At 39.0% G+C, this 16,101-nt stretch overlaps 1 protein-coding gene across 6 annotated transcripts in view; it reads left to right on the top strand.

The window, feature by feature from the left end:
• Kansl1 (KAT8 regulatory NSL complex subunit 1) overlaps window positions 1-16,101 on the top strand; it is a 130,791-nt gene that overhangs the window by 6,595 nt on the left and 108,095 nt on the right.

Below are 16,101 nucleotides of genomic sequence, written 5' to 3'. Positions count from 1 at the left end.
CCAAACCTGGGACCTAATGTTTATCAGGGAAGCACTCCACTCTTCTGCTTTATATTTTCTCCCCTAGGGAACCTATGGCCTCACTGTGCTGGCATACACTCTGTCATTGAGCTAGATCCCAACATCTGCCTTATATTTGCTCTTGGTGACAATAGCAATTTCAGTTAATTTTAAAAGGTAACCAGAATGTTTTCCTATTAAAATATAGAGAATTAATAATATGGACCTGTAATGTACCAGCCAAGCAATGTATTTAGTATAGAACTGCTCTAGTTGTCCTACATAGTAACAAGTGATTTTTGCCCTTCTCTTCTCTAGAACATGTTAACTCTAAGTTTAGAACAAAGAGCTTTCTTTTATCACTCTGTGTATATGATGTTTGTAGGGATGGTAGTATCCAGTTTATTTACCTCTTGCTCATGGTTATATTTGACCAGCAGGGGGAGCCACAGTTACTTATGTAGATTTATCACAACTGATTTTTTTAAGTTCATCAAGAGAAAAAAGCTTTATTGACAAAGAACATAATGAAGGTTCACAAAAAGAAAACTGAAACCACCAAGAAGCATATGAAAAACATTTTTATTCTGATAACTAATCAAAGGTATGCAAAGTAAATGATTTCACTTATCAGATTGGCAAATAAACTGTCATAGGCTGGCCTTAAGCTATCAAAGGTCCGTGTCTGCTTCCACAGAGCTGGTCGAAAGGTGTGTGCCACTATAACCTGGCAAGAGTAAATATTTTTTTAAATATTTATTTTTTAATGAGTACACTGTAGCTGTCAGACATACCAGAAGAAGACATTGGATCCCAGATGGTAGTGAGCCACCATGTGGTTGCTGGGAATTGAACTCAGGACCTCTGGAAGAGCAGTCAGTGCTCTTAACCACTGAGCCATCTCTCCAGCCCAAGAGTAAATATTTTTAATGTCTTAAATACATGGATAGTGAAAAAACTCAGGCTATAGAACTACTATACTGTTGTAGACTAACCTTTGGTGCTGTGAATCGAATACAGGGATGTTTATTTACTTTTCAAGATTTAATTTTATTTATATATGTCATGTGTATGCAGTGCCCAAGGAGGGCAGAAGAGGGCATTGAGTACCCTGGAACTGAAGTTATAGGTGGTTGTAAGCCACCTGAAGAGGGTGCTTAGAACTGAACTTGGGTCCTTTGGAAGAGCAGCAAACACTGTTAACTGATTAGCCATCCCTCCCCTCTATTTATTTTTGGGACAGGGTCTCACAATGTGGTTATGGTGGACCTGGAATTCTGTTAGCCATACTGACCTTGAACTCACAGAGATGTATTTACCATTGTTGCTCCACCACTCCCTACTGAAATTAATTAAAGACACAGTCTCACTATGTAGCCCTACCTATTTTGGAACGCACAGAGATCTACCTGTCTCTACCTCCTGAGTGCTTGAAATTGAAGGCCTGAGCTAACAGGCTTGGCTGAAATAAATTTTTTTTTGAAGATTAATATAGGGGTTGGGGATTTAGCTCAGTGGTAGAGTGCTTGCCTAGCAAGCACAAGGCCCTGGGTTCGGTTCCCAGCTCCGGAAAAAAAAAAAAAAGAATATTAATATAATTTTTTAGGTGTGTTTATTTTACTTGAGTATGAATCTTTTGCATGCATGTATGTATATGACCACCATACTGAGTGCCCCAGAGGTCAGCAGGTGTTGGATCCCCAGAAACTAGAGTTACAGATAGTTTTGGGGTACCATGTGGGTGCTGGGTTCCCTGCAAGCATAAGATGTCTCTTAACTACTGAGACATCTCCCCAGCACTTGAATATTGTTTTGGCTTTTTTCTGGATTTCTCACTGTGGCCTCGACTGCCTGGAACTCTGAGTAAACTAGGCAGGGCTCGAGGACTGTGCCTGCGCCCTCTGGGTGCAGGGATTGGGCTGTTCACCTTCATGCTTGCTTTTTGGAGGATTTTTAAAAAATGTCTTGAGAATTTCAGGATTCTAGAGCTTGAGGATTTCGGAGCTACTTAAAAGATTCTAAGTATGAAATAGAAGAATATGTATTTGTTATACATATGTGATGGTTTGTATATACTTGGCCAAGGGAGTGGCACTATTAGGAAGTATATAGCCTTGTTGGAGTAGGTGTGTCACTGTGGTCGTGGGCTTTAAGACCTTTGTCCTAGCTGCCTGGAAGATACTATTCTATTGGCCTTAAGATGAAGATGTAGGATTCTCAGTTCCTTCTATGCCATGCCTGAGTGGTGCCATGTTTCCTCCTTGGTGATAACATATAAGCCAGCCCCAAGTAAATGTCCTTATAAGGTAGTTCTTCACAACAGTGGAACATTGACTAAGACAAGGTACAAATTGGTACAAGGGACTGGGGTATTACAGTGATAGGCTTGACCATGCTTTTGTTTGGAAAAAATGTGGATTTTGGGACTTTGGATTTGGAAAGTAGTGAAATGCTTTAAGTGTGGCTTAATGGGCCATCTTAGTAGGAATATGGAAGATTTTGTTGCTAAGAGTAATTTGAACTGTGCAGACCTGGCCCAAGAGGTTTCAGTGGAGAAGAAATTCAGTATGTGATGTAAAGACTAATTTTGTGGTGTTTAGGTAAAGAATGGCTGCTTTTTGCCATTATCTGAAGAGTCTGCTTGAGGCTAAGGTGAAGAGAGACTAATTGCTTTGAAAAAGGAAGTCTCAAAATAGCCTGGTAGAAATTCTTTTGTGTGGTTACTAAAGTTCACTCTTATGAAGAATGTTTTAGTGAAAAGGAGCAAGCTGAGAAAGAAAACATGTAAAATATATGGTTCAAGTATTAAAGGGGCACCAAGAAGTAACATAGAGCTGAATCCTGTGTTCAGAAAGATAAAGAGATTAAGGGAGTGTTGATCTCAGAGCAAGATCCTACCCAGCTAAGTTTACTGATTGCATTTGCAGTTGAACAAGGAATAGTTTTTGGACTTTTAATGGGGAATGGACTAAAATCCAGAAATGGAAGGCATACTTGTGATTCAGATCTTGAGGAACAGTGGCCATGAAAAGCTCAGGTACAGGCAAGATAGTACATTACATACCTTTAATCCCAGGAGACTGAGGCAAGCAGAGTTCTAGGCCAGCCTGGGACAGAGCAAGTTCTAGGTGAAGAAAAGCCCAAGTCCAGGCATGGTGGTACACGCCTTTAACCCCAGCATTGAGAAGACAGTCTTCAATCTCTGAGTTCAAAGTCAATCTACAGAGCAACTTCCAGGACGGCCAAGCTTAGGCCTAGATGCTGCTATGCTCCTGCCTTAATTTTAATGGACCGAACCTCTGAACCTGTAAGCTAGCTCCAATTAAATGCTGTCCTTGTCTTGGTCGTGGTGTCTGTGCACAGTGGTAAAACCCTAACTATAACAACCTATAAAGATAGGTAGAAAGAATGGAAGGAACTTTGTCAAGAACCCATTTTCTGACAACCCATTATCATATAATAACTCGAAGCTTCATTGATTTGGCCATCCATCTGTCTGGATTGGCATTAATGAATGTTTGGGGTAAGGTTTTGTTTCGTTGACCTTAAAAATGAGCTATTCTTAGAAACTTAGGGTTTCTGGAAATTATTTCTATCCTGTAGAAACCAAGGCAAATTTATCAGTAGATGTAAGCACTTTTTGAAATCTGTTTTTAACTCCATATACCTTTTGGTGATTACCCATTCCACAGAGTTCTTTTATGTCTTTTTTTGTTTGTTTGTTTGTTTGTTTGTTTGTTTGTTTGTTTTTTGAACAGGTTTCTCTGTTTCCCTCCCTGACTGTGTAATTACCTCCCCCTGCTCCCCTCCAACCAAAGACCTGCCTAGCCATCACCTGGCTTCTTGTTTGTTTTATAGAAAGTAATATTTTAACTTTTGAGCTTAAGTGGTTAATATACTAATTATATTAAGATTTAGTGGATTAGAATTTACCATATTGGATTTTTCTATCTTTTAAAAATAAATCATATTGTCCCTTGGCTTTCATGTTTTCTCAGTTGCAGATGCATGGTTTTAAAATTTAATCTTCAGGGAAACCTGTTTCAGCATTTTCATGCCTTTGATTTTCTCTGAGTCCTTGACAAATTGATATATCCTCTTGGATTTATAATAATCACCCAAAATTACTTTCTCTTTTTCCTTATAATTTCCCTTAAAATTCATAAATTTTTTTTTAGTAAGAGTCTTGGTATTACAGCACTCCAAATGCTTGGATCACAGATACACACTACTACACTTGACATTTACTTACTTACTTGGTTTTTGGAATGGGGTCTCATGTAGTCCAGGCATTCTCCTTTCTGAGTTTGGGATTATAGGATAGTTTATGTAGTACTGGGAGTGGAATCTAGTCCTTCAAGTGTGCTATGAAAGCACTCTGCCAGATCAACTACACCCCCAGCACCACTTTTATTTTTTTATTAAAAGTTTTTTGTGTACTTATTTATTTTCTGTATATGCTTATGCATGTATGAGATCACACAAACATACCATGGAACTTGTTTGGAGATCAAAAACCAACTTGCTAAGGCAGTTCTCTCTTTCTATCCTGTGTGTTCTGGGGACTAAGCTCAGGTAATGAGGCTTGGCAGCCAGGGCCTTTACCTGCTAGGCCTGCTGGCCTACAGGTTTTGTTTTTTATTACTTTTTTCCCCCCACTGCATGGGTAGTACATGCTTGTAAATACTAGCACTTGGAAGATTGAGGCAGAAGGATCGCTGAGTTAGAGGCCAGCCAGAGTTTATACTGAATTGAAGGGCAACCTAGGCTATCAATCAAGCCTGTTTCAAAATATGCCTGCCCCCCCTCAAAATATGCATGCCCCCCCCAAAAATTAAAACTTGAGACTGTTTTAGATATAGCTAAACTGATGTGGTAGAACAGAAGATAAGTTCTGTTTGTGGCGTTTTCTTTGTTGTGAATCGAATTCTTTTTTTTTTTTTAAAGATTTATTTATTTATTATAATAAGTACACTGTAGCTGTCTTCAGATATACCAGAAGAGGGCACCAGATTTCATTACAAATGGTTGTGAGCCACCATGTGGTTGCTAGGATTTGAACTCAGGACCTCTGGAGGAGCAGTTGGCGCTCTTGACCACTGAGCCATCTCTTCAGCCCCGTGAATCGAATTCTTAAAAAATGTTTTTTACCCTCTCTGCATAGAACATATTTTAGAGTGTAAAAAATAGGGGGTTGGGGATTTAGCTCAGTGGTAGAGCGCTGGGTTCGGTCCCCAGCTCCGAAAAAAAGAAAAAAGAAAAAAAAATATTCTATAATTATTCAAAAATATTTTTGATTGGAAGACATGAACCCTTTAAATACAGCTTAGGTTTTTATTCTATAACTACATTGGCACACTTGCTATTTTCTGTCTGTGATATTTGGTCTGTCTTTTCTCAGTAGGCTCTTAGATGCGTAGAGTAAGAGTTACCTTGTTAGTTCGCTGTCACCATTAGAAAGCTTGATTTTAGATGTGTCACTCTGGAATTTCCCAATTTTATCTACACAGGAACTGCCCGGAGCAGGAGTAGTTCCTCTTTAGCTGATACACCTGCACTATTCAGGCAGTGTTCATCCTTGCTGAAATACTCAGTCCGCTGACAAGAAAGCGTAGATCTTGTAAATATTCTCGTTTGGTACACTTAGAAATCCTTTCCAGTTCAGTGTGGTTTTGTATTTGTAAACATCATGCTTCCATGTGCAACACAAATTCCTTATGTATTTTTCTTTGTTTCTTCCTCCTCCTCTTCCTTCCTTTTTGTCCCCCCCAAGACAAGGTTTCTCTGTGTAGCCTTGGCTATCCTGGAACTTACTTCTAGAAACCAGGCGGCCTCCACCTCACAGAGATCTGCCTGTTTCTTCCTGCAGCATGCTGGTATTAAAGAGTGTGTGCCACCATGCCTGGCCAGAGTTTTATCAAGGTTGCCATGGAAGCACATGTCAGAGAATTTGGGTCGCTAGTTGTGTGCTTTTTCCTTTTTTAGCACAAGGTCTTTTCCGTGCTAATACGTCTCCAATCCCATCTCATGTAATATTCATGCTAATGTCTCTGATCCCATCTCTGTAAGAGATTTGCTGTTTCTTGAGTAGATAGAAGTTTACATTGACATTTTTGTTCAGCAGGTGTTTTGAGTATCTAAAAATGTGGAGTTGAACAAAGGGTTGTGTAAATGGTACTAAAGCAAACAGATTCCAGTTCTATCCAGCTGATTCTTACAGAAGGCCATTTCTCCCATCGGACCATCTGTTGCAGTGAGTGTTCAGCTACTCTGCTTTATGCTCAGGTGGGTCGCACTTCCAGCCACCCGCCCAGGGAATCTGGTCCTCAAGTGAAAGACTCACACACATTGGCTTACTTTTAATATACCGTCTAGCTCAATGGCTGGGCACTTATAGTCCTCTGCCTGCTACCCTAGACTCAATCAGGAAAGTGGCCAGTGGCTACTCTAAGGGTTCCACTCTGTCTCCCTTTGCCCAGCTATTGGCCACTGGCATCTTTATTGATACCAATCGGAGACAGGACCTTTAGCATTTGGATACGCAGATTCCTGATTGAATCAAAACATTAGAACCAGTCTCTAACAATAATCAGCTAGTATGTTTTCCTGAACAGTTTTATAATTGATACTTTAAGTATCTGTATATTAGTTTGGAAGCGTCTTGCATATTTAATGATTAATTTAGTTCACTATCAGATTTATATGCTTTAAAGAATAATTTACAAAGTTTTTCTCCCATACATCTTCTAGTAACTATTGAAGTAACTAAACGTTGTATGTTAGCTGTTTTGCTTTGATGACTGTTAATAATCAATTATTAAATCCGTTGGTTACCAAATGACCCTTCTGTCATTTAGTAGCGCCTCATTTTCTTGTGAGCTTTTGTTTTAAGACAGGGTCTTGAATCCAGGCTGTCCTGGAACTTAGTTTATATCATCCCAGGCTGACTCTGATTGCTTGGCAATCTTCCGAGTGGTGGGAATGAGGAGCTGAGGCACCACCATGCTTAGCTGCCAGGTTTTACTGAGTATGCCTCAGGCCTCCTGGACAGCTTTCCTGTGACGGATTTTACTGTTTCTCTCATTTGTAATTCTTTGTTTTATTTTGAGAAAAGTAGTTTTTTTCTCTACTCTCTTATCCTTTACTGTGCTACTAAGCAATTTAAAAATTTTTTTTGGTTGAACATCCAAATTTTGTGATCTCTTGCTTTCAGTAAAGTATTCTGCTTTATAGTGCACATCTACTGAAATAAAAAAAATAATTTTGTATAACTAAAGTCTAGATTGGGGATTATGTGTTTTCTCAAATCGGGTGGCAATTTTTTGTTCTCCATGTAAATACTGGAGATAATTTTATGTTTTTATTTATATTACTAGTGGTCATATATGTCAATTTATTTTTGTGTGTGTTTGAGCACAGGTGAGTATATGTTTATGTGAATAAGGATGTGCACATTCCATTAGGCATGTTTAGGTCAAAGGACAACTTTAGATATCAGCCTTTGCCTTCTACCTTGCTTGAGACAGGGCCTCTCTCTTGCTTTTTTTTTTTTTTTTTGTGGTGGTTCTCTACTATATATGTACCAGTCTCCTGAATCTGACTACCATTTCACAGTAGGAGTGCTGGTGTTACAGATCCAGTGTACTGTGCCTGATTCTGGGAACTATGACTTAGGTCTCCACACTTGCACTCTGATGCTTTAAGTAGTGAGCCCAGCCCCTACACATTGATTTCTGATTGTAACTCTAAAGGTCCTGTCTGCCTGTCTTAGGGGGCTATCCTAATATTTTTGGAGAAAACAAGTGTTTATTATTTAAATTTTATATAATTTCTCCAAAATTTTGTACTGTTAAACATGTGAGATATGGAACCTCACTTGATCATCATTGTTTTTATACTGTCTATGTTTCCAAATCAGTGAGCTTTAGTGTTAAAGGAAACCTTGATTTGAGGCTTTTGCTGCTCTTATAGAGGACTAGGTTTGATTCCCAGCAACTGTAGGATGGCTCATAGCCATCTCATCTGTAAGTCTAGTCCTTTTATGGTCTCAGCAAGTGTCAGGCAGTGCATTCATTGCACATATATCCATACAGGCAAAACATTCATACAAGCAAAAGAAAGGGGATGAAAAGGAAACCTTGACTCAAACTAACAAGTTTTCATCTCATACAAGAGGACATTTAGAAAATAAAGTAATTTGTCAAAAAAAAAATCACATGGCTATTTCAGTATAGATATGTAACTTGTAGTCCAACATTGCCTTAGTCCAGTGATCTGTTAGACTCCAGTGACCTGTCCTAGTCATAATTATGTCAGATATATGCAGAACAGGCACTGTTGATTTATAGATGAACAGGTAAAGTGATTGAACTGATGGTGGTCAGATTCTCTTCTGTAGAACACACTCTCCCAGATGTGCTCATGCTTTAGAGCGAAGACATCTTTATGCCCTGGGTAGTTTTGGTAACAAGAATGCTCGATACTGGGGTTGGGGATTTAGCTCAGTGGTAGAGTGCTTGCCTAGGAAGCTCAAGGCCCTGGGTTAGGTCCGATAAAAAGAACCAAAAAAAAAAAAAAAAAAAAAAAAAGAATGCTCAATACTTTTTCTTTGAGTAGATGCTTTGCTAACTATCTATTACAGTAGTCTTAGGCAGTGTATAATATTGTTGCTTTTGTTTAAACTTTTAAAATAATAGAACATTCCAGTCCTAAGTCCCTGAAGATAATAGGATTTTGTGTTCCTTAAACTGTAACTCACTAAACTGTGTTCTAAACTCTTAGAAGTTAGTATTCTGGTAGATGACGAATTATATCTGTGACATGCTGGGTCTTCTTATTTCATTCTCTTAAGGATAATTTAGAGTAGCTCACATTTGAAGGAACCTAAGTTTCCCATACATGCACTAGTGGCAGTGAAGTTGCAGGTATGACCAGAGGTAGATTAGTATGCTGAGGTAATTTCTCAAGGAGAAATAAAGGGCAAAAGTATGGCTTGCCTTCTGACTTTTCACAAGTGGTACATTGTTATACAAAGTGAAATTGTTTACAAATTAAGTACTATTTTAGTGCTACTTAAAATACATTTATCTATTTATTTACTTATTGACTTTTTTGAGTTAGGCTTTCCCTTTATAATTCTGCTGTTCTGGAACTTACTCTGTAAACCAGGCTCGCCTCAAATTCAGAGATCCACCTACCTCTTCTGGGATTAAAGGTATACACTGCTACACCTGGCAACAAATTTAATTTTTTAAAAAAGTATGTTATGTATATGAGTGTTTTGCCTGCATATGTGAACTATGTGTGTGCCCACAGAGATAAGAACAGGAAATGTTCTAGGGATCTACTTCTGCCCCATATGTGAGGTTCTGAATGTATCAGTGCCAATACATTGTGATTCTCCTTGTATTTTCTGATATTTGTTTTTTTCAGATAGGGTGTCTCCTACATTCCTAGCTGGACTCAGACTTGCTACATAGTAGTGAGGCAGGCCTTGAACTCCTGATCCTTTTGTTTCCACCTCTCAAACACTGGGATTATAGGCATGTACCACACCCGGCTCTATTCAGTATTTCCTACATATTAGATTATAGACTCTGCAAAAAAATATTATTTTTTCTTCTCTATCAGATACTTTTATTTTTTTCTTGACTATTCACACAGGCTAGAACCTTCATTTTTAGTACAATGTTGACTATAAGTGGTAATAGTGTACACACTTGTTTTAGTCATTCATTCATTCATTCATCCATTCATTCCAGATAGGGTTTTTCTGTGTAGTTTGTCTGTCCTGGAACTCACTTTTAGACCAGGTTGTCCTCAATCTCAGAGATCTAACTGCCTCTGCCTCCTGGGTACTGGGATCAAAGGCGTGCTCTGCTAACATCCTTGTTTTCATTCTTGATCTTAGAGAACAATCTTTTTTTCTGTCAAGATTTTGAATCTGGTCATGCCTGGCTTTAATACTAGTACTTGGCAAGCAGAAGCTAGTGCAGTTCAAGCCTAGTCTCCACAGTAGTTCCAAACAAGCCAGGCCTACACAGCGAGACCGCCCTCCCTACCCTTCAAAACGTTTCAAGAAAAAAAAAAGATTGAGTTTGGTGAATTTATATTTCTGACATTCAGAATCTGAAGTAGGAAGATAGCTACAAGTTCAATGCCAGTCTAAACTACATAGTAAATCTTCAAAAAAGAAATCTTAGCTGTGAATTGTTCATACCATTTATTCGGGGTGAAGAAGTTTCCTTCAATTTCTAGGTTACATATTTTTTTAGGTTAAATGTTTTTTATTAAAATTTTCCAACTGCTTTTAAAAATGTTTAGATGGTCACATGAGTTTTTTAATTTCAAAATTTTCTAAAAGATTTTTATTTGTATGGGTGTTTGCTTGCTCATGTCATGTATTTTCATGTGTACAGTGCCCAGGGAGACTAGAAGAGGGTGTTGGGCCACCTAGAACTGGAGTTATAGATTTTTATCCTCCATGCGCCAGTACTCTGAACTGCTAAGCCATCTGTCTGCTCTGGGCATGTAGTTTTCTCTGATAACATTATGTATAACAGCGGACTTTGAGCTGTTAAGCTAACCTGGAATAAAACACTTAACAAGTGCAATCCTTCTTTGTATGTTTCTGGATTCATTTTTGCTTCACTGAGGATTTTTATAACTATATCAGAGAATATTGATCTGTAGAATTTTATCATGAGGTTTTTGTCTAGTTTTGGTATCAGTAATAATGGCTTCCTTGAAGTGTGTCTAATTGCCTAATTACTCACTGAAGATAAAATAGTTAAAGGTATAACTAATGTTTAAAAGTCTGTTACAGAATGAAGAAGAAACCTAGAAATGTCTCCTAGGGCAACAGCAAAGACTGGAAAATGAAAAAGGTAGAATTAAATGTAATTAGATTAGGTCACAAAATTTCCCTTTTGAGATATTTTGCTTATTTTGAGGCATTTAGGATAGAGGTGACAAGTCTAACACCTAAGCTCCCTGTTGCTTACCTGGTTTCCTTAGCTTTTCCTTTTATTTGGGGTACTGCATTGCTATCTTATGTTGTTATGCTTTTAAGTAACACCTAATTTTATACTCCTGTGATGATTTAGGCAGTCTCCAGAAAAAGGTGTCTCAAGAAAGAACTGGAAGCCTAAGCCTACTAAAAGTTTACTAATTGATTTTTGGCAGTTATTAGCTTTGATTTTTTTTTTTCCCCCTTGAGACAGGATTTCTTTGTGTAGCCTTGTCTGTCCTAGAACTCACTCTGTAGACCAGGTTAGTGCTTCAATCTCTCCCCAACCCCCATTTAAAATAACATTTGGGGCTGGAGAGATGGCTCAGCGGTTAAGAGCACTGACTGCTCTTCCAATCCTGAGTTCAATTCCCAGCAACCACATGGTGGCTCACAACCATCTGTAATGGAATCTGATGCCCTCTTCTGGCATGTAGGTGTACATGCAGATAGAGCACTCATACATACAATCAATAAATAAATCTAAAAAACTCATTGGATAGATAATAATGTTTTGTGTGTGTGTGTGTGTGTGTGTGTGTGTGTGTGTGTGTGTGTGTGTGTACCTACCTACCATGTAACTTCTAATCATCTCCTGCCTGCCCCCATCCCTGGAGCTTAATAAATGTTTACAGTTGGAAGAAAATGAATAATAGAACTTTAAAGTTATGTCCATTTTTAGTGACATTTAAAGTAGAATGGGGGTTGTAGAAGAATTTTAATCCAGTAAAATGGCTGCTCTGGCAAGGGATAACATCCAAAGACCTAGGTTTGTGTGAGCTGGCTAGGATGTAGACATGTTTCTGGTACAATCCTTTAATCCTAAACAGTGTGGGTAAAGTAAGTTTGTAGAAGGAAGAAGCCATGTTCTGAAGGTTATGTCTAATTTGAGGGCAGTTCTGTTCAGTGCAGTTGAGTTCAGGCAATGCAGTGGAGTTCAGATGACGTTAGCAGCTGAGTTGGGTTGAGTTCAGTTCAAAGCCAGTTTTATTGGGATATTTTACAAAGACAGGTTGCAGGTGAATATATAATAAGCCACAGAATGAGAAGGAGCCAGAAGATTAGAACAGATTGCCAGAGTTAGTTTGAAACCAAGCAGAGAAATTCAGTCAAAAGCTAATAAGAGAAGCCGGTTTGACTCAGTCAGCTTGGGAGAGTAGTTTAGGCCAGAACAGCTGAGTTGAACCAGTCATCCAGAGTTCAGAAAGAACTAGAAAGGGTGAGCTTATTTAGCAGAAAGCCTCTGAGACAACAATTAAATTTAATGAATAAAAGTTAAATTGACAGGGGATATATAGCACGGTGGTTGTTGGTTGACTGTGTATTTAGCATGTTTAAGACTTTGGGTTCAATCTTCAGTAACTCCCTGAACATGTTTTAGTTAAGAACACAGGTATTGTCATTGTTATAAAACTTTAATTCTGGACTGGAGAGATGGCTCAGTGGTTAAGAGCACTGACTGCTCTTCCAGAGGTCCTGAGTTCAAATCCCAGCAACCACATGGTGGCTCATAACCATCTGTAATGGGATCTGATGCCCTCTTCTGGTGTGTCTGAAGACAGCTATAGTGTACTTATATATAATAAATAAATCTTAAAAAAAAAACAAAACCCTTTAATTCTGTGGGTCTAAACATTAGTGACAAGGTTTTATTTTTTTTTAATTATTTTATTTTATTTTATTTTATTTTTGGAAATAGGGTTTTGCTCTGTGTCCCTGGCTGTCCTGGATCTTGCTATGTAGACCAGGCTGACCTAGAGCTTACAGATTTGTCTACTTCTGCCTCCTAAGTGCTTAAAGGTGTGACACCATGCTCAGCTGGACAAGGTCATATTTTGACAGTACTCCCATAGATATTCCAGAAATTGTGAGGTGGGTGTTTTTCCCTCCCCCTGTCTTTGAGCACAATTCTGTTTGTGCCTAGGCTGGCCCAAAATTCACTGTATTATCCAGGCTGTCCATAAACTCATGATTCTTCTGTCTCACTCTCCCCAATACTAGGATTACAGGTATGTAGTATCATGCCGAGGAAAGTATGTCTCCTTTTAAAATTATTTTAGATTTATTAACTTTGTGCATTTTGTTTGCATATATGTATATGTGTGTATATCTGTTGCCTTGCAAAAGTCTGAAGAGGGTATTGGATCCTGCAACTGGCATTATGGATAATTGTGAGGCATTATATGGGTTCTGGGAATCAAGCCTAGGTCCTCTGCAGCCATGCCTAGCCTCTCTTTCCTTTTAAAAGTAGTGTCTGGCTCTGTGGATGAGGCTAGCCTATATTTGAGATCTTCCCATCTTCGCCTTCTGAGTAGCTGGGACTCTAGACATAGTAACAGTATGGCTGGCTTTCCTCCTTTTACCACAGAAAAGAGTTTCATTTAGGTAGTATATTGTTTTTATTATGTGCCTGAAATTAGTTCATTTGGAATAACTTTGTTAAATTTGTGTTTTAATGTCTTAATGTGATTGCAGGAATTAGTTTGGAATATTGTTGAAAATGACGCTGAATTCTGTATTTTGTCAGTCTAACTCAAAAAGTTAAAAAAATGCTGAGGAAATTGTAGTATTTCTTTGTAGATGAATGACAGAGAGAAGATAGGGACTTTAGCGTTTCCAGAACTTCAGCCATGTTCACAGGTTCTCAGGAATATAACGTTTCTTTGGTAATTTCGTGCCATGGTGGGTTTGTTAGATGTCTTCAGGTTTTGTCACCTGAGCAGAGGCTGTATTTGTGAAGGTCTATCTGTGTGCGCCTCTCTGTGAATGATCTGAACCAGTTGCTCCTCTATCCTCTTTCTCCAAGTGCCTCCAGAATCTTGTTGATATAGATGTCTTCTCTGCCAGGTAGGGTAGTGTAAACTTGGGATCCTATCCTTTGAGACGCTGAGGCAGGAGATTCATGAGCTCAAGGCTAGCCTGACCTACATGGGAGACCCTGTCTCAAAGAACAAATCAACACTAATCATACAAATAAAAACTTCTTAGTTTTGGAAAAGATGACAGTTTTGTGTATTATTACATAGCTGTGTTTATTTTGGTAGGATTATTTTATTTTATTGCAGTATTTATTTAACACTCTGAAGCAAGTTTTCTTTCCCCCCAACCCCCTCGAAATAGTGTCTCCCTATTAAATAACCTCTAGTTACTTTGGAACATTCTGTCCTTTTCTCTTTCTCCTTTTCTTTCTTTTTTTTTTTTCTTGAGACAAGGTTTCTCTGTATAGCCTTGGCTGTCCTAAAACTTTGTGTGTAGACCAAGCTTTCCTTGATCTCAAGAGACCTGCCTGCCTCTGCCTCCCATGTGCTGGAATTAAAGGTGCATATAACCATGGCTAGCCTTTTTGTTCAGTAGCTTCAGACATTTCTTATTTTCTCACTGTATGTTCTTACATATACATAGAATCCCAAATCAATGGCTTAAGAAAGAAGTGTAGCTTAGTGGGTGGAAACACTATTGAACAAGCACAAGGACCTAAGTTTGAACACTCAGCACTTGCATAAAAGCAATGCACTGTGTGTCTGGGGTCCAAACCAGGCAGATCTAGGAGTTTGGTGGCTAGGCAGTCTAGTCAAAATGGGTGAACTTCAGGTTCACAAAAAAGAAGTTTAAAGTACTGGGCAGTGTTGGCACATACAGTTAGTCCCAGCACTTGGGAGGCAGAGGCAGGTGGATCGGTGAGTTTGAGGCCGGCCTGGTCTACAGAGTGAGTTTCAGGACAGCCAGGGCTGCACAGAGAAAGTGTTTCGAACAAATCATTAAAAAGAGGGGGGGTGTAAAGCAATAGAGGAGTATACCTGAGGTCGTGCTCTGATGTCCTTATGGCCACGTGCCTTCACATGTATAACAGTGCTTCATAGACACACACACACACACACACACACACACACACACACACACACACACGGGGGTGGGATGGGACCTCTTCATTGGAAGGAACAGCTGTCTCACCTTTCAAAATCCCTAGGTTTTCTCTATCAGAGTAGGTTTAATGTTTTGTTATTGTTTAGAATTACCAACTTACTTATGTAAATTAATTGATTTATTTCAACACAGTTTCATGTATCCCATGCTGGCCTTCAACAACTCTATATAGAAGATAACTCCTGCCTCCACTCAAGTGTTGGGTTTACAGGTTTGGGCCTGTTGTGTTTGGTGTATGTAGTGACAGGAATTGGCTGGGATTTTGTACATGTGAGGTAAGCTGTCTGCCAATGATGGAGTCACCCTTTCTGGCCCAGACTGGCCCCAAATTCAGGATTTTCCTGTATTAGACTCCTGAATAGCTGAGATTATAGTGCGCCGTTGTGATGGCTTGGGTTGAATTTTTTTTTTTTTCTTTTTTTCGGAGCTGGGGACCGAACCCAGGGCCTTGTGGTTGCTAGGCAAGCGCTCTACCACTGAGCTAAATCCCCAACCCTTGGGTTGAATTTTAATGTCATCTTTTGAATTATTCCCAGTTTATTTCTAGTTTTGGAAGTATACTTAGAGTTAGTCTTTTGAATGTTACTATTTTGTTTTGTTTTTACTAACATAGCTAATTCATGAAGTTGCTTTAGAATTAACCTTTTCCTTTATTAATGTTAGAGCATTTCTTTTTTTTTCTGTTTTGCTTTTGTTTATATTTTTTTTTTAATTTATTTAATACGTAATAATAATTCTTTGGTTTCCGGGCAAACATCCCCTTCCCCCCTCCCCTTCCTTATGGGTGTTCCCCTCCCAACCCTCCCCCCATTGCCGCCCTCCCCCCAACAGTCTAGTTCACTGGGGGTTCAGTCTTAGCAGGACCCAGGGCTTCCCCTTCCACTGGTGCTCTTACTAGGATATTCATTGCTACCTATGAGGTCAGAGTCCAGGGTCAGTCCATGTATAGTCTTTAGGTAGTGGCTTAGTCCCTGGAAGCTCTGGTTGCTTGGCATTGTTGTACATATGGGGTCTCGAGCCCCTTCAAGCTCTTCCAGTTCTTTCTCTGATTCCTTCAACGGGGGTCCTATTCTCAGTTCAGTGGTTAGAGCATTTCTATGGTGAGAGAATATATTTATGTAATTCTGGAGCTGGGGTATGAGGAGGAAATTACCTTTTTTTTTTTGGTG

The sequence above is a fragment of the Rattus norvegicus genome, chromosome 10 (assembly GCF_021556685.1).
Source record: "Rattus norvegicus strain SHRSP/BbbUtx chromosome 10, alternate assembly SHRSP_T2T, whole genome shotgun sequence".
NCBI classification, from domain to species: Eukaryota; Metazoa; Chordata; class Mammalia; order Rodentia; family Muridae; genus Rattus; species Rattus norvegicus.
Note: the sequence above shows the minus strand (reverse complement) of the source record. Positions and strands in the feature narration are given on the sequence as shown.